Source organism: Hyperolius riggenbachi, chromosome 8 (genome assembly GCF_040937935.1).
Source record: "Hyperolius riggenbachi isolate aHypRig1 chromosome 8, aHypRig1.pri, whole genome shotgun sequence".
Taxonomy (NCBI): Eukaryota; Metazoa; Chordata; class Amphibia; order Anura; family Hyperoliidae; genus Hyperolius; species Hyperolius riggenbachi.
Window position 1 is genome coordinate 15,783,404 of NC_090653.1, and position 22,240 is coordinate 15,805,643.

Consider the following 22,240-nt stretch of genomic DNA (forward strand, 5'->3'; position numbering starts at 1 on the left):
CTCATGCAGCAAGCCGCTGAGCCCCTCGCAGACGGGGCCGCTTTCAAGGTGTACTGGGAAGGTGGGAGACTGTACAGTGAGTCTGCACAGCCCCCTACAGGTAGATCCCACGCGAATACCAAATGGCTTGTGGTCCCGAGTGCGTTCAGGGGACATGTGCTGAAATCCGCACATGGTAATCCTCTGACAGGGCACTCAGGGGTCCGCAAGACACTCGCCGGTATTCGGAACCAGTTTTATTGGCCCCGGATGAACAGGGATGTAGCAAACTACTGCAGGGCATGTGCCGTCTGTCAGGAGCTGGGCAGGTCCAGGGATTCCCGCGGGGTTCCCTTAGGTCCACAGCCACTCAGCAGGGGAACCCTGCGTGGGCTGGCTGTTGACCTAACCAACCCACTGCCCGTTGTCCGCAGTCCCGGCAGACACCACGTCCGACTGCAGTGGCGCAAACGCCCTGTCCAGAACGGTCCATGTTGGGTCAACCCTGAGGGTAGCAGACCGCGACCGGTCCAGGGGAACCGAGCCACAGGCTCCAATAGGTTTTCCCGCCGTACCGGCAACTCGAGGCCCGTCAGCCAGGTTAGCGGCGCCGCCACACATCTTGCGGATGAGTGGCTAAGCCACGGACAAGGGGGGGGGCTGTCACGGACGATTGCGGGGACGCAGGCGCGTCCTGGAACCGCCCGTGAAGAAAAGAACGATCGCACTCGATTCCTGCGTCGATTGCGCTTCAAATCGGTACAATCTGGATTTATTGTGTAGGAGGTCTGCAGTCCTTTTCTTAGCAAAGAGAGCACCATTCCAAATGCTGGTTGGCCCTTTTGATATGCTAATGAGCCTGGGCCCAGAGAGTCCCTGGCTTCAAGCTGTGCTGATGGCCCATCCATCAGGTATAAGGTGACAAGCAGCTGGCAGGAAGACTGGCCCTGTGACTGCTGATCAAGCCAGAGGTGTAAACTCAAAGTTGTCTAAGCAGATTTCACATTCAGATGTTAATTGAAGGAGCCAACAGGGCCTTTTCATAGACAAGAAGCAGACACAGCTGGACTCCAGTCAGGCTGACTCCGGCCTTAGCAGGAAGAAATGAATGTACAATATAATCTTTTGCCCATTTACAGAATACAATAAATAGGGTGGTTATGAGAGCGGTATCATTGGATCCGTAGGGTCATGCTGGATCTCTTGATACCAGTCGAGAGGGGCCCGGGGCCCCTACCACCCAGGTATGAATCTACTCAGGACCCTGATCTGATGCACTAGCCATGTCAGGTATCATATTAATCTGTATTTTCCTCCAAGTATGAAGCTGTTACCCCCCTAAATGTAACGTGTATGGTTCAGGAGTTACAGCAATTCATAAGTTTAGCTCTAAAATCTCTCAGAGGGAATGAACTGTCATTTGCTGGTAGCTCAGAGGGGGCTGGCATTGCCACACCCCCAAACCAGCTTCATCAAAAGCACAGAGCCAGCAGGCGGGCTGCGTCCTCCACACTGAACCATCTTGCACTCATCAGATGCCAGCTTGAGGATATGCTGGCATCCACCTGGTCTGAACTCTGAACTCTGGACTTTGAAACCAAGGACTTTATGATTCTTCCCACAATAAGGACATCTTTCCAGGAACTAAGTATTTTTTCGCCCTTCTTTTATTTTTCATACTGGCTATTACTGTTTTCATAATTGTTGATTTTCATAATTGTCTGTATATATTAATTATTTATATTGCGTGAATAAACGACTTTCTCCAAGTCATTCACTTTCCGCTACCCTGCTTATCAGCACACACAGAAATGATCCCGGGTCTCTGAAGATACGCTACTGTTTGTTTGTTGTTGGCTAGACAGAATATCGTGTGTTTAACCGTTTTATTCGCAGGATTAGTCAGTCAGGTAGTGGGCCCCACGGTCCCATAGTAACCGCGGTGGTGGCAGTTTACTCTGAACCAGTAGGTGACGTTGTAATTACCCGTGTCTCACAGGCTCCCTTCTGAGTTGTCTGCGGCTAATTCTTAACGGTTCCTGCGCATTGACTGCGACCAGAGTTCGCACGATCTGTGCGCTGGCACCGTTTAGAAGGCTAAGTGCGGTCAGCCATTGAGGGCTCCTGTGACACCTATGGCTACCTACCTATACTGGGTCTCCTACCTATGCCTAGCTAACTACTGAGGCACCTACCTATGCCTACCTATACTGGGACTCCTACCTATGCCTACCTACATACAAGAAGATAATAAGGTTTTGCTTCATTGTGGTCAGACCAAATTCAATTAGCTGGACAGTCACTGTTGTTCTATCATTGAGCTACCACAGCCCGGCGACCATATGGGCTGGAAAACTGCCACGGCCTGCACTCTGGCCATGTTGCGCATCAGTCCAGCACAGCCGTCACTAAGCAAACAGCTGTTTGCGGTGCGTTACACAGTGAGTTTGGTGTGTCAGTGTGAAGCAGAACTCTAATTACACTCCCTGATTGATGTATACCCATGCAAGATGTTTTAAAGCACTTTAGGCCTGCAATTTAGCATTCAATGTGATTTCTGCCCTTAAAACGCTGCTTTGCGTCACATCCAGATTTTTCCCCGGGACTTTGGGCATGTATCCCACTCCGCCATGCCCCCTCCAGGTGTTAGACCCCTTGAAACATCTTTTCCATCACTTTTGTGGCCAGCATAATTATTTCTATTTTTCAAAGTTCGCATCCCCATTGAAGTCTATTGCGGTTTGCAAACTTTTCCGCGAACCGAACCTTCCGCGAAGGTTCGCGAATCGGGTTCGCGAACCGAAAATCGAAGGTTCGCGACATCTCTATTACTCATGTATTCAATAAAATACAACTTGCTTTAACCGCTTCTGGACGGAAGTAAATACAGCAGTTTGGAGCCATGTTTGTGATCTCATCTCCTGTTTCTCGTCTTCAGGGTAAATATCTGGACTATTTTTCTTTTCTTTTAGTCGAAAGTGAGATTATAGACATATCCGTTTGCTGCTATTGGCATATTTATAGCACAGCTGTCATGGAATAAATATGGAGACTGCCATTGCTGACCTTATTCTAAATGATACTTGTTTCTGTGATATAATATTGATTTTGTGACTATTGTTATTATTATGGATTTATATATCACTGACATTTTCAGAAACACATTACAATGATTAATGATTAATGTCACTAACTGTCCTCAGAGGAGCTTACACTCTAATCCCAACTATAGTCATAGTCTAATGTCCTACCATATTATTATTATGTATTTATATAGCACTGACATCTTCTGCAGCACATTACAGAGTACACAGTCATGTCACTGACTATCCTCAGAGGAGCTCACACTCTAATCCTACCATAGTCATAGTCTAATGTCCTACCATATTATTATTATGTATTTATATAGCACTGACATCTTCTACAGCACATTACAGAGTGCATAGTCATGTCACTGACTGTCCTCAGAGGAGCTCACACTCTAATCCTACCATAGTCATAGTCTAATGTCCTACCATATTATTATTATGTATTTATATACCACTGACATCTCCTGCAGCACATTACAGAGTACATAGTCATGTCACTAACTGTCCTCATAGGGGCTCGCAATTTAATCCCATCATAGTCGTAGTGTAATGTCCTCCCATGTTATTATTATGTATTTATATAGCACTAACATCTTCTGCAACACTTTACAGAGTACATAGTCATGTCACTGACTGTCAAAGGAGCTCAGAATCTAATCCTACCATAGTCATAGATAGTCTAATGTCCTACCATATTATTATGTATTTCTCACTAATATAAATGCAAAAGTTTGGATGTTTGTTACTCTATCACACAACAATGGCTGAACGGATTTGAATGAAATTTGGCACACACATAGCACATTACCTGGAATAACATATAGGATACTTTTTATCCCCATAACCAAAAAGTGGGCGGAGACACATACAAATTTCACTGGGAAATGTAAGCTGCAGCCATTCTTACACTGTTAATAGTAGGGTTCTCAAACCTTGCAGAGGTGGTCACTGGGTGACTGGGATTAGTATTCTGAAAAGTGGGTGGAGCCTACAAAAGTCAATCAAAATTCATCTATTGATTTTCATTGCTGCCATTCTTGCACTGTTAATGGCACAAGCCTCTAACCTGCCAAATTTGGTCATTGGGTGACTGGGGTTAAATTCAGAAAAGGGGGTGGAGCCACATATATATATATATATATATATACTGTATACAGTATAATACACTCTGTGCAGATATTGTCCTGGCCTTGTTGTAGGGCTGGTACTGTGAAATTGTTAGGGAAGCCAATGAGGGATGATGTAGTCCATGTCATCGTATGAAACTTCTGAATATGTTTGATCAGCTGACAGATTTGCAAAGCTCTGATTTGCTGGAATCACATCCTGCTTTAGCACATGATCATGTCTAGCAAATCAGAGACTTCTATCATCTGACAACACTGATCACATGCTTCTCCATGAGTCCTCCTAGACATGTCCACAACTCATGCTAAGGAGGCTTTGTTGAATTTTCTTCATTTTTTACAAACGCCCTTGGGCCCTATTTCACTAACTTCTGTATTAATACCTATACATATCTGGTTACCTTTGTTGGCAAGTAAGCAGGATATTTAGAGGTAAAAGGCATAAAATCTTGGGGGAAATAACTCATGCTCACCCAGTGCTGGATTTACCATAAGGCACTGTAGGCACGTGCCTACAGGCTCCTGATGATGTAAAGGCAGCTCAATCCCCTCCCCAAGCACCTCCCTCCTTCCCTATGCAGAGTCCTGATGAGAGGCATTCCACTGGTGAGTTCTTCAGTCAAAGGCACCTCCTCAAGCTACTTAATACTGAGGTTCCTCTAGCTACCTGAAACTTGTGGGAACTTCATTTTGAGGGTACTTCTGGGTACATAATATAGAGGGGCACATGTAGCTTACTAGGACGGTGTCAAGAAACGCGGAAGAGCCGCCGCCATGAGTCAGCGGCAGGCGGCTCTTTCCGCACATAGCGTTGCAGAGCACGGAGAGGCAGCCGCCTCCACTCAGTCTGAGGCGGCTGTCCCTCGTGCAGGGCATGGCGGAGCGCGGAAAAACCGCCGCGTTGGACGCGGCGGTTAGCGCACATGGCCCCATTGTGGAGGCACCGCTGAGCGGTGCTGGTATGGCTGGGACACATAGTCCCTCTAGGTTTAGAGTGACGCGGGCGCGCGCACTCAGGCAGGGATTATATGACAGCCAGAAGTAGTCAGCACCAGGCTGGTCAGCTGACACTGGCTTCATCTTTCATTGGTCCAGCACTATGGGAGGTTCTGGGCAGTCCTTATGTGCATATATACTGCTGGCTGTTCAGTTGCTGGTTGTCTGGCGTTGCGAACACATACGTGGGAGCACTCAGACCTGTAGTCAGATCCTTAAGTGTGCTGGGACCAGCTGGAGCTGTAATCCTACACTTAGCTAGATTCTGTTGATAGCTTAAAGTACTAGTTTGATTGTGATTATCTGTTATGACCCTTTGCCTGCCTGACTATCCTCCTGTACTCTGATCTTGTACCTTGCCTTTCTGATACTCTGTTGCCGAACCCCGGCTCATCCTTAGACTCTGCTTCTGCCTCCTGATTTTGTACCTCGATATATCTGATACCCTGTAGCCGAACTCTGCCTGTACCTTAGACTCCGCCTCTGCCTTCTGTATCTGTACTTTATCTGTCCGTGTGGTTACGACCCGGCTTGTCCGACCTCGAGAACCGACCTTACTATTGAAGGCGGTTCCTCGTCCTGTTAGTGACACTTCCTCCAAAGTGTCACTTTCAGACAATCCTTCCTACTTTCAGCCTGACTCCTCCCGTCTTGGAGAGTTCAGGTCTTCGGAAGGAATCCGTGCAGTACTCCTTACTGCGCTGAGGCCTAGTCCTCGAAGTGTTACTGTTGCACCTAACACTACACTCTACTCAGGTGAACAGAGGTTAGCTGTATATCGGCTTATCGGTGATACTGCAGATCACTTATAATCTGGTATATATTTGTATTCCCAGTGATACTGCAGATCACTGGTAATCAGATCCTCTCTGTGCTTCACCGATCGTTACAGACGGGCAAGGCAAGTATGGGTGAAGGGACAGCTGGGACAGCCAGCACAGTGGTGAGGTTCGGTGGGGGTTTGTAGGTTCATGGAGGGCAGAGTCTAGGGTACCTGGATATCTGTGCCTATAGGCTCCTGTGAGGTAAATCTGGGCCTGTGCTCACCTATTAGGGGCAAACTTTCTCTATAGCTCCTCCCCCTAGATCCATTTTTGTGCAGCTACTGGAGCCACATGGAGATGAGCAGGGGTGCTGTAGTGGTCCCCCCTTGCCCTGCATGATGATGCTTCTGACGACCTGTGAATGGATGTGCATGTAGCCCTACCAGCTGAGGGTAGGCGAGCAAAGGCATCATCACACCTCATGGTTCAGAATCTGAACAGTCGCATTCAGCACCACTTCAGCACCGGACAGCAGGACACTTCACTTCGCTCTGAGACTTTCAGATTCCAAACTGAAAGGAGGAAGCATCAGAGCTAAATGGAATGCACCCCGTCCTGCTGTCTGGTGCAGAAATGGTGATGAATGCGGCTCTAACCATAACCTTAAAGGACCACTTTAACAACATGTATATGGAGGCTGCCATATTTATTTCCTTTCAACCTCCCTAGCGGCCGGTAACCTCATGTCAGGCCCGGGGTGTAAAACCGCAGCTCGAAGCGGTAACTGCGACCTAGACTTGTGGTAGCCGCAGGGAGGTCAGTGCAGAGCATTGCATGCAGGGAGCGTTCTCACTCACCTCCTGGGGGATCCAGATACCGGCAGCCATTCCCCTTCCTGTCCTCCAAGTCTCTGCATCCCTCGGAAGAGATGGCCGCTTGTCGTCACTCATCTCCTGGGGGATCCAGACGCCGGCAGCCATTCTCCTCCCTGTCCTCCAAGTCTCTGCATCCCTCGGGTGAGATTGCCATTTGTTGTCATGATGACAGACGGCAATCTAACTACAGGGTTACAGTGACACCTGAAGGAGGGAGAGAGATCTGCAGCGCTGGATCCCAGGAAGGTTTGAAGGTGCAGGGGCTGCTGCAGAGACTCTGACAACATGATTGTTTCTTGCTTTTAGAGTCAGAAGGTGGCCACTAACAATCCAATTTCTAGTGAAAAATCGTTTGAGCAATCGAAAATAAAAATCTATCACAACTAATAAGAAAATCCAAATTTTGGTTTGACCTAAATCCAATCAGACAACTACTTTTATAATCGTTCATAATCGATTGTGCCCATGAATGGAGATTATTTACAACCAATCTAATCATAATTTCTGTTCGCTGAAACATTTTTTTTTGCTAGAAATTGGACTGTTTGTGGCCACCTTAAAAGCACATGAAAACATTGTACCGCTTTGATACCCTAAAATCAGGAAGGAATCATACCGCCAGGAAGGTTAATGCAGTTATCTAATCAACCAATCACATGGCAGTTGCTTCAATGCATTTAGGGGTGTGGTCCTGGTCAAGACAATCTCCTGAACTCCAAACTGGATGTCAGAATGGGAAAGAAAGGTGATTTAAGCAATTCTGAGCGTGGCATGGTTGTTGGTGCCAGAAGGGCCGGTCTCAGTATTTCACAATCTGCTGAGTTACTGGGATTTTCATGCACAACCATTTCTAGGGTTTACAACTAATGGTGTGAAAAGGAAAAAACATCCAGTATGCGGCAGTCCTGTGGGAGAAAATGCCTTGTTGATGCTAGAGGTAGTGTTGGGCGAACAGTGTTCGCCACTGTTCGGGTTCTGCAGAACATCACCCTGTTCGGGTGATGTTCGAGTTCGGCCGAACACCTGATGGTGTTCGGCCAAACTGTTCGGCCATATGGCCGAACTAAGAGCGCATGGCCGAACGTTCCCCGAACGTTCGGCTAGCGCTGTGATTGGCCGAACGGGTCACGTGGTTCGGACCCGAACGCGCTCTGATTGGCCGAACGGGTCACGTGGTTTGGGTAAATAAATACCCGATCCACGTCATTTCTCCGCCATTTGTCTGTGGGTTTAGCTTTGGGTAGGCAGGCAGGGTAGTTCTCTCTCCAGCCAGGCTATCCAGGGTCCCCCCAGTCGTGTCGCTGCTGGGAACAGTAGTACACCGCTCAGCCACCACTGTATAGCATTGTGTTTACTGCCACTCTGTGTCTCTGCTGGGAACAGTAGTACACCGCTCACCCACCACTGTATAGCATTGTGCTCTGTGTTGCTGGGAACAGTAGTACACCGCTCAGCCTCCACTGTATAGCATTGTGTTTACTGCCACTCTGTGTCTCTGCTGGGAACAGTAGTACACCGCTCACCCACCACTGTATAGCTTTGTGCTCTGTGTTGCTGGGAACAGTAGTACACCACTCAGCCACCACTGTATAGCATTGTGTTTACTGCCACTCTGTGTCTCTGCTGGGAACAGTAGTACACCGCTCACCCACCACTGTATAGCATTGTGCTCTGTGTCGCTGCTGGGAACAGTAGTACACCGCTCACCCACACAATATAGCATTGTGTTTACTGCCACTCTGTGTCTCTGCTGGGAACAATAGTACACCACTCACCCACCACTGTATAGCATTGTGCTCTGTGTTGCTGCTGGGAACAGTAGTACACCGCTCACCCACACTATATAGCATTGTGTTTACTGCCACTCTGTGTCTCTGCTGGGAACAGTAGTACACCGCTCACCCACCACTGTATAGCATTGTGCTCTGTGTCGCTGCTGGGAACAGTAGTACACCGCTCACCCACCACTGTATAGCATTGTGCTCTGTGTCGCTGCTGGGAACAGTAGTACACCGCTCAGCCACCACTGTATAGCATTGTGTTTACTGCCACTCTGTGTCTCTGCTGGGAACAGTAGTACACCACTCACCCACCACTGTATAGCATTGTGCTCTGTGTCGCTGCTGGGAATAGTAGTACACCGCTCACCCACCACTGTATAGCATTGTGCTCTGTGTCGCTGCTGGGAACAGTAGTACACCGCTCACCCACCACTGTATAGCATTGTGCTCTGTGTCGCTGCTGGGAACAGTAGTACACCGCTCAGCCACCACTGTATAGCATTGTGTTTACTGCCACTCTGTGTCTCTGCTGGGAACAGTAGTACACCACTCACCCACCACTGTATAGCATTGTGCTCTGTGTCGCTGCTGGGAATAGTAGTACGCCGCTCACCCACCACTGTATAGCATTGTGCTCTGTGTCGCTGCTGGAAACAGTAGTACACCGCTCAGCCACCACTGTATAGCATTGTGCTCTGTGTCGCTGCTGGGAATAGTAGTACGCCGCTCACCCACCACTGTATAGCATTGTGCTCTGTGTCGCTGCTGGGAACAGTAGTACACCGCTCACCCACCACTGTATAGCATTGTGCTCTGTGTCGCTGCTGGGAACAGTAGTACACCGCTCAGCCACCACTGTATAGCATTGTGTTTACTGCCACTCTGTGTCTCTGCTGGGAACAGTAGTACACCACTCACCCACCACTGTATAGCATTGTGCTCTGTGTCGCTGCTGGGAATAGTAGTACGCCGCTCACCCACCACTGTATAGCATTGTGCTCTGTGTCGCTGCTGGAAACAGTAGTACACCGCTCAGCCACCACTGTATAGCATTGTGTTTACTGCCACTCTGTGTCTCTGCTGGGAACAGTAGTACACCACTCACCCACCACTGTATAGCATTGTGCTCTGTGTCGCTGCTGGGAATAGTAGTACACCGCTCACCCACCACTGTATAGCATTGTGCTCTGTGTCGCTGCTGGGAATAGTAGTACACCGCTCACCCACCACTGTATAGCATTGTGCTCTGTGTCGCTGCTGGGAATAGTGGTACACCGCTCACCCGCCACTGTATAGCATTTCTGTACTGCCACTGTACTGCTGCCAGTCAGCGTGTACTTTAAGGATAAGTGAAATGAAGAAGAAATCCTGTGAAAGAAGGAGGGGCAAGGGAAGAGGTGTTTCCCCTGACGGTTCACATACAGGCCACAGTGGAGCACCGAAGAAAACCCACTCAATACCGCCCATGTTGTCCAGGAAATCAACCCTCACAAATCCAAAAGAACAGGACCAGATAATTAAAGAGAAAGAACCGAGAGCCCAATATGGTGTAGTAAGTCAAGGCAATTGGTATAATGAAAGAGAGTAAGAATTATACTCACAAACCAGGGTTACCTCCAGGCAACCACTGTATAAGCAGGTGAGGAAATTAGCCTGTCCCCACTCAGGATTAAGAAGTCGCTCTCTGTAGACGTGAGAAGAAAGGGGTATCCCCCTCCACCAAGGATGGATATATGCTATATTATATACTGAACAGAGGCGCCAAAAGGGTAAAAACAATATTTAAAATATTTAAAATTGCTTAGGAGGCAGTGGTGGACTTACCTCCCTCAAGCAGACACAATAAACTGTGTAGTTAGACAACAGTAGATTTATTGGTATACTCCAGGAATTTTATACTGTATAAAATTCCTGGAGTATACCAATAAATCTACTGTTGTCTAACTACACAGTTTATTGTGTCTGCTTGAGGGAGGTAAGTCCACCACTGCCTCCTAAGCAATTTTAAATATTTTAAATATTGTTTTTACCCTTTTGGCGCCTCTGTTCAGTATATAACATAGGACCAGATAATTAATTGGATGACCTCTCAAGCGTCCAGCAGTGGGTTAAGCAGCACCAGCACATCACGCACGAGGTCCGAGTCCTCAGCCAGTAACTTACAAGGAGCCAGTGGGCACAAAGCTGACACAACCGGCAGCGACACCACGCACACAACTGCCAAATAACCAGTCCGAAGAATTTTCTCAGGACACAATGGGGTATTCGCAGGAGCTATTCCCAGCCCAACAAACTTCCACCTTTCAAAGGTCAATGGAACAGCCAGAAATTTTGTGCCCGGATTCACAACCATTTAGTGTGGGAAATGCACCGCGCACTGAAATGCAAGGCGAGTTCGAGGACTTTGAAACCCAAATCCCAGAGCAAGTTGGGCAGGAGGGGTTGCAATTGCAGGAGGTCAGCCGACAAGATCTGGAAGACGACGTTGGAGTGAGCTGCGCAGAGGTTGTTCTGGGCAGCTCTACTCCACGGCGGCGGCCCACAATCACATATGACGAGTTTGAGGAGATGGAAGAGGAGGAGGGTATGGACAATGTTGACAGAGACCCAGATTTTGTATGTGAAGGAGAACATCGCCGTCGTAGCAGCAGCACAGATGAGTCTGTTAAAGAACCCACTGCTGCACGAGTTCGCCTTGTGCCACAAGGTAGGCGGCGCGAAATTTCAGGCACCACAAGCATGGAAGTTCAAGTGAGATGCAAAAGAGGCACAAACAGAAATCGCCAGCAAGGCAGGTGCTCCAAAGTCTGGCCTTTCTTTGAAGACTGCAGTGAGGATGGTACCATGGTGATTTGCAAGGTGTGCAAGACCCGCCTGAGCAGGGGGAAAAATATTAACAACCTCTCCACCACCAGCATGACTCGCCACATGGTATCCAAACATCCCACTCTGTGGGGGCCAGGACAGGGTACCAGCAACACTGCCTCCCTTGGGGTCACCAGACTCACCACCAGACCCGCCTCAGCAGCAGCAGTAGCCCAGCCATTGCGTGGTTTACAACAACATTCACAAACATCAGACGACGCTGACACTGTCACTTTCCGGAATAGTGCTCTTGAGGTCTCCCAGTCTTCATCAAACACAACAACCAACAGCCCTTCAGTGTGCAGCCCTGCGGTTCAGTTGTCTGTCTCGGAGATGTTTGAGCGCAAGAGGAAATTGCCAGCAAATGATCCCTGGGCCGTGGCACTAACAGCCAGCATAGCCAAGCTTCTGGCCTGCGAAATGCTGCCATATCGAGTGGTGGAGACAAACAGCTTCAAGGGCATGATGTCAGTGGCCATCCCACGTTACGTGGTTGCCAGCCGCTACCACTTTGCGCGCTCTGCAGTGCCTGAGTTGCATGAGCACGTGGTCAGCAAAATAACCCGAAGCTTGAAGAATGCCGTTGCCTGCAAGGTTCACCTCACCACTGACACCTGGACGAGTGCGTTCGGCCAGGGTCGATACATCTCCCTTACCGCGCACTAGGTGAACCTTGTGGAGCCTGGCAGCGATTCCTCACCTGCTACGGCACGGCATCTCAAAGCTGTACCTCATCCGGAAACGCTAACCCAGCAGAAGTAGGATCGTGGAAGCAGTGCAGCACAGCTGTTGGCATGCGTCAGCAAGCGTTGCTGAAGCTGATCTGCTTTCGGGATAAGCAGCACACAGGGGAGGAAATTTGGAGGGGAATAAAGGAACAGATGGATTTGTGGCTGGCACCGCTGGACCTGAAACCGGGCATGGTTGTGTGTGGTAATGGGAGTAATCTCCATCACGTGTGCTGCTGCTGGGTTAGCGTTACCGTTCCCTTTTCCTGGAACCTCTCATCTGTATTACATTTATGACTGCATGGCGACAAAAAGCAAATTGCTATCCGCACGCTTCTTGTCCGCATGCAAGGCCTGGGTTGTTGTGTCTCAAAGCGTGGCCTTCTCCTCCTGTGCCTCCTCCTGTTCCATCACGTGTGCTGCTGCTGGGTTAGCGTTGCCGGTCCCTTTTTACGGAACCTCTTATCTGTATTACATTTATGACTGCATGCCAACAAAAAGCAAATAGCTATCCATACGCTTCTTGTCCTCATGCAAGGCCTGGGTTGTTGTGTCTCAAAGCGTGGCCTTCTCCTCCTGCGCCGCCCTCCTCCTGTTCCATCACGTGTGCTGCTGCTGGGTTAGCGTTACCGTTCCCTTTTCCTGGAACCTCTCATCTGTATTACATTTATGACTGCATGGCGACAAAAAGCAAATTGCTATCCGCACGCTTCTTGTCCGCATGCAAGGCCTGGGTTGTTGTGTCTCAAAGCGTGGCCTTCTCCTCCTGTGCCTCCTCCTGTTCCATCACGTGTGCTGCTGCTGGGTTAGCGTTGCCGGTCCCTTTTTACGGAACCTCTTATCTGTATTACATTTATGACTGCATGCCGACAAAAAGCAAATTGCTATCCGCACGCTTCTTGTCCTCATGCAAGGCCTGGGTTGTTGTGTCTCAAAGCGTGGCCTTCTCCTCCTGCGCCGCCCTCCTCCTGTTCCATCACGTGTGCTGCTGCTGGGTTAGCGTTACCGGTCCCTTTTCCTGGAACCTCTCATCTGTATTACATTTATGACTGCATGCCGACAAAAAGCAAATTGCTATCCGCACGCTTCTTGTCCTCATGCAAGGCCTGGGTTGTTGTGTCTCAAAGCGTGGCCTTCTCCTACTGCGCCGCCCTCCTCCTGTTCCATCACGTGTGCTGCTGCTGGGTTAGCGTTACCGGTCCCTTTTCCTGGAATCTCTCATCTGTATTACATTTATGACTGCATGCCGACAAAAAGCAAATTGCTTTCCGCACGCTTCTTGTCCGCATTCAAGGCCTGGGTTGTTGTGTCTCAAAGCGTGGCCTTCTCCTCCTGCGCCGCCCTCCTCCTGTTCCATCACGTGTGCTACTGCTGGGTTAGCATTACCGGTCCCTTTTCCTGGAACCTCTCATCTGTATTACATTTATGACTGCATGCCGACAAAAAGCATGTTACCTGTGCAAAGAAAACAGACATTTCCCGCATTTAAAAGACAGTTTTCCCTTTGAAACTTTAAAATCGATTTTCTCAAAAACTATAAGCTCTTTTTGCTAATTTTTTTCCCTCTTGTACCCACTCCCAAGGTGCACATACCCTGTAAATTTGGGGTATGTAGCATGTAAGGAGGCTTTAAAAAACACGAAAGTTCGTGTCCCCATTGACTTCCATTATGTTCGGAGTTTGGCGCGAACACCCGAACATCGCGGCCATGTTCGGCGAACGTTCGCGAACCCGAACATCCAGGTGTTCGCCCAACACTAGCTAGAGGTCAGAGGAGAATGGGCCAACTGATTCAAGCTGATAGAAGAGCAACGTTGACTGAAATAAGGACTCATTACAACCGAGGTATGCAGCAAAGCATTAGTGAAGCCTCAACATGCACAACCTTGAGGCGGATAGGCTACAACAGCAGAAGACCCCACCAGGTACCACTAGGTACCACTCATCTCCACTACAAACAGGAAAAAGAGGCTACGATTTGCATGAGCTCACCAAAATTGGACAGTTGAAGACTGGAAATATGTTGCCTGGTCTGATGAGTCTCGATAGAGTCAGAATTTGGCGTAAACAGAATAAGAACATGGATCCATCATGCCTTGTTACCATTGTGCAGGCTGGTGGTGGTGGTGTAATGGTGTGGGGGATGGTTTTTTTGGCACACTTTAGGCCACTGAGTGCCAATTGGGCAGGCATCATTTAAATGCCACGGGCTACCTGAGCATTGTTTCTGACCATGTCCATCCCTTCATGACCACCATGTACCCATCCTCTGATGGCTACTTCCAGCAGGATAATGCACCATGTCACAAAGCTCGAATCATTGCAAATTGGTTTCTTGAACATGACAATGATTTCAATGATTTTCACAGTCACCAGATCTCAGCCCAATAGAGCATCTTTGGGATGTGATGGAATGGTAGCTTCATGCCCTGGATGTGCATCCCACAAATCTCCATCAACTGCAAGATGCTATCCTAACAATATGGGCCAACATTTCTATTTCAGCACCTTGTTGAATCAACGCCACATAGAATTAAGGCAGTTCTAAAGATGAAAGGGGGTCAAACACCATATTAGTATGGTGTTCCTAATAATCCTTTAGGTGAGTGTATACGTAATGCCTCCTGCCGCGATCACTGCTTTGCTTGCTCCCACGTGTGTTCTTGTCTCCACCCGTTAGTACACAAATCAGTGAATGAGAACACAGTTGCCATTCACAGATCTTAGTGCCTGTGATCAATGATAATGGCATCAATTAGTTAGCATGGTCATTGACAAAAGAGAAAGTAACACATACACACATTATTTACTCTGTGTACTGTTGGTACACAAGAGTAATACAAGTGTGTGTGGGTGTGTGTGTGTGTGGGGGGGGGGGGGGGGAGGGTTGGGCATCTAGTGGTCTAAATAGTAAAATTACACCTACATACATTAATTTAATACCAAAATACATACATTTCCAATTAAAATTAATCCATTACCTCCCCCTCTTCCCCATAGTTACCAAAATAAATAAAACATTGCATATATTAAAAAAATACATTTTAAAAACATACATAAATAGTTACCATAGGAACTGAACTTTTTTTTTTAATATGTTTGTCATGAGAGTATATTACTGCTATTTTAGCAAATATGGGCTTGTAATGCAAAACGTAAAAAAAGGCACCTTTATTTCCAAATAAAATATTGTCGTCATACATTGTACTAGGGACATATTTTAAACTTTGTAATAACTGGGACAAATGGGCAGATAAAATGTGTGGATTTTATCCACAGCCATGATCCACGGCAGTAGGTTTTATTTTAAAACTATAATGGCCGAAAACTGGGAAATAATGAATTTTTTTCCACAGTTTTCTCATTATTCCTGTTAAAATGCATTTTAGAATAACATAATTCTTAGCAAAATGTACCACTCAAAGGGCTTGATTCACTAAACCGTGAAAACTCATATCATGGCCGCGGTAGTGTTTGTGCGAATTTTCACGCGCAATCGTGGGCGCAAATTCACGATTGTGCACAAAAACGCTAGCGCTCCCGTGATATGAGTTATCACGGTTTAGTGAATTAAGCCCTAAGTAAGCCTAATTAGTGCAGAAAAAAAAATTCATAATTATGACTATTTTCATAATTACGCTTATGATTGTAATAGCTAATTTGTAAGTAAGCAAAATCTCACATAATTACAATTGAGTACAATGAGTTTTCATGTAATTATGATTAATTATATGAAATTGCGCGGAATTACTAGTACTTTCAAAATTACAAGTAAATGCAAAATTAACCATTTCAGCCCGCGGGTATTTTTCGCCTTATGGACGAGAGGAATTTTCTCATTTCAGTGCTCCTCCCATTCATTCCCCAATAACTTTATCATTACTTATCACAAAGAAATTATCTATGCATTGCTTTTTTTCTGCCACCCATGAGGCTTTCTTTGGGTGGTACATTCTGTTAAAAATGATTTTGTTCTAAATACATTTTAATGGGAATAATGAAGAAAAAAAATTAAAAAAATCATTATTTCTCATTTTTAAAATACCTTATGCTACCGTAATTAAAATCCACATATTTTATTTTCCCATTTGTCCCGGTTATTGCAACGTTAAAATTATATCCCTAGTATAATGTATGGTGACAATATTTTATTTGGAAATAAAAGTGTATTTTTTTCAGTTTTACATCCGCCGCAAATTTTTAGCCCATACATTTATAATCATATGCCCTCTTGACATACATATTCATTTTTTTTTATTCCCTTAAGTCAGTAGGTGTAATTTTACTATTTGGCCACAAGATAACCCCCACTGAGCAAAACCTATTAGTATATGATATGATATGTATATGATAGTATATGATAGTATAAGTACGCTACATAGGAAACAATATGCTGCTACACTGTAACTAGGAAAGTGACGCAGGCTTCAATGGAAGCCTGCATCACGGGTGGCCTGCGGGAAGATTAATGATTAATGTTCCCATTCATAAAACTAACGATTGGCGGTGGAAGCGGCGGAAAGCAGCGGTGGAAGGAAGCGCGGCGGCTCTATTTAAGAATAAACACTGTTTTTGAACAAAAACAGTGTTTATTCTTGGCGGACATTGGTACAGGGGACTTTTCTTTCTTGCAGACAATCCCCCCTGCTACCGGCAAAATCGCGATTGCAGGCATCTGCCCCCACGATCGCCCGCACAGCCCCCCAAGCTGCAGGGGCGTGACTAGCGCTTCCCTGCACCTGTAGCAGCTGCCGCTGCAGACGTGAGGCTCTCGTCCGTGCGGCATAAATGGTTAAACACAAAATTATGAGCTAATGAAAAATTACGATGTGACATTTTAAACTATTGCCAAATGAATTATGAATTTGCCAATTGCTAAACATTGCAAATTACAATTTTGCATCATAGCAAAATGTTGATGGGGCCCCCAACGATCACCTTGGTGACCCTCACAACCTGGGGGGTGATCTTGCAAGGGCCATAAAATGAGACGCTGGGTGATCACACCGCTATAGTGTGGGAGGGGCCTTTACAGAAACCACCAGTTGGAGCCATTTATTTTTAGAAAAATTCTCTGGTATGCATTTAAAAAAATCAAACATTTTTGTGACAAAATGAGAACACATGCTGACAAGTTACAAATAGACTGAAGTGCCTTTCCCTATAAAACATTCCTGCACCTTCTCGCGACAGACTGTAGCATACTGACCTTATTTCAAGGTACTGGAATAGTAAATCATTCAGTCCCTAATACGTTCCCTAACTCTTGGAGGAAAAGTGGAGGCTGCATCTGAGCTGCGTTCCTGATTCTTGCAGGTGAAACAGGCTATTTGGGTGCCGGAGTCACCGGGGATATTTGGGCGCCTGCTATTTATAACGGCTGTTTGTATAGCAGGCAGCCCTGGTGCCCGCTATTTTATCAGGTGCCTCTGGCTGGTGCCAACATTTTTTCTTATAGCCGCTACTAGCATGAAGGCTTATGGGGCGGCCGAACATTCCCATCACCCAATATTTATTGAATATAGCAGCAAAAGCGGCATTTAAATCTGCAGGTTTGTAGCAAGGAGGGGAGGCATCCGAGTAGAGGGGGTCATTTAAAGGACAACTGTAGCAAGAGGGATATGGAGGTTGCCACATTTATTTCCTTTTAACCACCCTGGCATTTAATTGTTTTGTGGCGCTCGGCTGCGGGTGGGTTTTTTCTTCACTTTTTTTTTTTATCACGTAGTTAGCCTAGCGCTAGCTACATGATTCCCACCTCCCTGCACTATCCCTTCCACCCCTCCGATCGTCGCCGGCGACCATACCCAACAGGAAATCCCGCTCTGAACGGGATTTCCTGTTAGGGCTTCCCTCGTCGCCATGGTGACGATCGGAATGACGTCATCGACGTCATGACATCAGGGGGAGTCCCGATCCACCCCTTAGCGCAGCCTGGCGGTGATTGGCCAGGCTGCGCAATGGGTCTGGGGGGGGGTCCCTCTTTCGCGGCGGCGATCGAGTAAAACACGCAGCTATCAAAGTGCTAGCTGCGTGTTTAAAAAAAAAATTGTCAAAAAAGTCTCACCAGGGGCTGAGATATTCAGCCTGGCGGTACTGGACAAGCTGAGCTCGTCCATACCGCCAAGGTGGTTAATGAGAAATTGAACAGGTGAGTGTATCTATGCCTCTGTGTGGGAACTGAAGTCCTTGCGGGACATAAATATATTGCTGTGGATGGCATAAGTGGTTAAGCAAAGTACAGGTTACAGTGTAAAATTACTACCAAATTAAGATTAAAAAAAGGCTAGGGAAGTACATTATACAGTGTCAAAGCAATTTACAGTCATAAAAATTAAAAAGGGTAATTAACGCTATGAGTTTATTACAGAGGAACTGTAGTATAAATAAGTAATGACTAAAATATAATATTTTTTACAATATTCATGTGTAAATTATTTAGCCATTGTAAAATATTTCCCCACCCTAAATCTGCATTCTGTAATTCATTACAGGTGGCAACAGCTTAAGTCCTGTCAGGTGCAGCTCGGTGGAATGTTTATTTGTAAACATTCTGAAGCCAGTGAAATAATGCCTAGTTTCCCAGAATGCTCTGGGAGGAGGATTCCGCATAGCCAAAAAGCCTAGGCTAAGCATCACTGGGAGGGTGTGGCAACATGCTAATATACAGCAATGCATAGATATACTGTGTCTCTTATGCTGAAACCAGAAAAATGACTTTAAAGGCGCGTGCACACGCCATACTTTAGCAAACGACTGGTCCGTCAGACCCTCCCGCTGGGCAGACGTTCTGCCAACAGTAGGACGTGCGTACAGTCTGTCGGCAGACTGATAAACAGTCTTATCAGTCTCCCGACAGCGTATACACACGTCCTACTGTCAGCAGAACGAGGGTCTGACGGACCAATCGTTTGCTAAAGTATGGCGTGTGTACGCGCCTAAAGGGCTGGAACCCACAAGAGCGTTTTTTTGAGCATTTTGGCAGCGCTGCGATACGCTAGCATTTTGCCAAAACGCTCAGCTGATGTTAATGGATGGGGCAACTTCCACAGGAGCGTTTGCGCATTTTGGGAGCGTTAGCGCTTCAATGTAAAGTATTGAAACGCTAGCAGAAACGCTCAGCAAAACCTAAACTGAGCGGTTTTGCTAGCGTTTTGCGGTTCAGCACACTGTAACAAAATTAAAATAATTCACAGGACCAATCAGGATAAAAACGCGAAACGCAAAACGCTACACAACCGCTGAGCAAAAAAATACACTGTTGCAAAACGCGACCGAAAACGTGCATGAATCCGCTTGCAAACCGCTCAGACAAAACGCTAGCGGTTGCGTTTTGCGTTTCAGTGGGTTCCAGGCCTTAAAGTGGGTGTCCTGAATAATTCATTCTACTATATGTCAATACAGGGCCTTAGCTTTATAAGGTTATTTGTTGTAATTCCTGAATGGTAATTTAGGCGAAAATTCTGGCAATTTTGGTGAAAGTTTGGGCGATTTTTTTTTTTTTTTTCAAAAATGAACATTGTATTTTTGCAAATATGTTGATATAAGTCGAAAATAGCATTTTCAATGCAAAAAAAAATGGCTAAAATTTGCAACACTGGCAAAAAACACCAATAGCAAAGATCCCACATTCAGGGCCGGTTTAACCAGCTGAGCGGTCTGGACGAGCTCAGCTCGTCCAACACCGCCAGAGGCTGCCGCTCAGGCCCTGCTGGGCCGATTTTCACCAAATAAAAAGCAGCACACGCAGCCGGCACTTTGCCAGCCGCGTGTGCTGCCTGATCGCCGCTGCAGCGCGGCGATCCGCCGCGTGCAGCGGCGAAAGAGGGTCCCCCCAGCCGCCCGAGCCCAGCGTAGCCGGAACAAACAGTTCCGGCCAGCGCTAAGGGCTGGATCGGAGGCGGCTGACGTCAGGACGTCGGCTGACGTCCTTGACGTCACTCCGCTCGTCGCCATGGCGACGAGGTAAGTGAAACACGGAAGGCCGCTTATTGCGGCCTTCCGTGTTACTTCTGGCCGCCGGAGGCGATCGGAAGAACGCCTCCGGAGCGCCCTCTAGTGGGCTTTCATGCAGCCAACTTTCAGTTGGCTGCATGAAATAGTTTTTTTTTTATTTAAAAAAAACCCTCCCGCAGCCACCCTGGCGATTTAATCAGAACGCCAGGGTGGTTAAGCAACAATGGGGCCCCAGGGCAAAATAAACCTGGCGGGCCCCCCCAACAGATACCCCGGAACAAAAATCGGCATTAAGGGACCTTTTTGCAGCTGGTATAACAGGGTGTGAAGCCCCAATCGGTCGGAGCTCCACATTCTGGCTACCCCAGCCTGCATGGGGGACAAGGGGTTAAAAAGTTTCAGGAGGGGGGACCCCACATAATTTTTTTTTTTAAATTCCCCCACTCTAAATATAAAACAAAAATTGGGAAAATAGGAAAAAATGCCAGGGATCTTCATACAGCCATATTGCGGCTGTATAGCGATCCCTGGCCAAAGCGCTGCGGCTGCATATAGACCCCCTGGAAACCCCGTCAGGAAATGTATTGCTCTTTCGTTTGATACATGTAAAATGACACTACCGTTAGGTTTGCTACTAAAAGTGACATTTACCGCATTTAAAAGTATACTTTTTTCCTTCGAAACTTTAAAATCGATTTTCTCAAAAACTCTAAGGTCTTTTTGAAAAATTGTTTTTTCCTCTTATTCCCAATGATCTCCTTAACATATACTGCAAATTTAGGGTTTCTAGAATTTAAGGTGGATTTGCTATCAACCATTAAAGTCGGCAGGTTTTTAAATGTGTATTTTTTTTCCTTTGAAACTTTAAAATTGATTTTCTCAAAAACTATAAGGTCGATTTGAATTTTTTTTTCCTCTTGTAGCCACTGGGGGCCCCTACAAGCTCTGGGGCCCTGGAGCAATTGCCCCCTTTACCTCTATGGTAGCGTCGGCCCTGCCCACATTTGTCACTGTTGGCTGAAGTATTTGTCCGCATTTGAGGCATGTTTTGTAACGTGACAGGTCCTCTTGGCGTTTCACATACAATAAGCCTTGGCTGTACAGAAATTTGAATACATACAGTTTACGGTTTCCCTGATGGATTAATCTGACTCTCTCAATTCTTCTCCTAAAACGCCGCTACGCTGATTACGGGCGAGCTTTTATTTGATTTCTCTTTTTTTTCCCTGTTTCACATAAATCAAAACTCATCGGGATCTGCCTTACACGAAGTGACAGCTGTTTATTTAAATTACCCCGGCCTCCACGTAATTTCATCTCTATTTGACAGACATCTGTTCCATTATCGCAGCAGATATAAATCCACATATTGTTTGCCATACTGCGCTAACAGGAACAGGACAGGGCCAGTTGCTGCGGCAGTTGTGCCAGGGTGGGGGACATATTTAGCGGTGACGATGAGATAAAATCAGCGCGGTGACATTAGGAAATGGCAAGGTTAGCCAGGCTCTGCTCGTTCCAGGATCACTTTATTAATCTGCACATTTTCTCTTTACTATCGGGTTGCTTTTTGCAGCATTATGTGTGACCGGGGAGGTGAGAGCCGGACGATGGACTTTCTTGTGGTTTCAGACAGGGACGTTTCTTGGGCAGTGCGGGCAGGGCAACCGCCCTGGATGCAGACTGGCAAGTAGAAGAAGGGGGGCGCAGGCAGAAGGACAGAACCGCTAGGGAGCTGGTGACGCATGGCGCAGTCAAATGGAAGATGAAGATTACCAGCACGATCACCTTCCTTGACTCCTCCTAGGCTGCCTGCGTCAGACGTCATGTCATCATCACGTCACCACCTTGTGATGACACCTGATGTCCTGTAGCGGTACTGCAGGCTGTCAGTGCGCGGTGCCCATGGAGGAGTTGGGTATCTGGGCTCTCTTCGCCTGTGTGGTTTCCTAGTCCCTGCTTCCTCCTGGATGAGCGGCTGGTCACTAGTAAGTAGGCAGATCTACTTGTGACCTGTGGTTGTCTGACTGTCCCTAAAAGAGTAAGGGTTCAAGAGTCTACGGGGGTGGGGGGAAGGGGG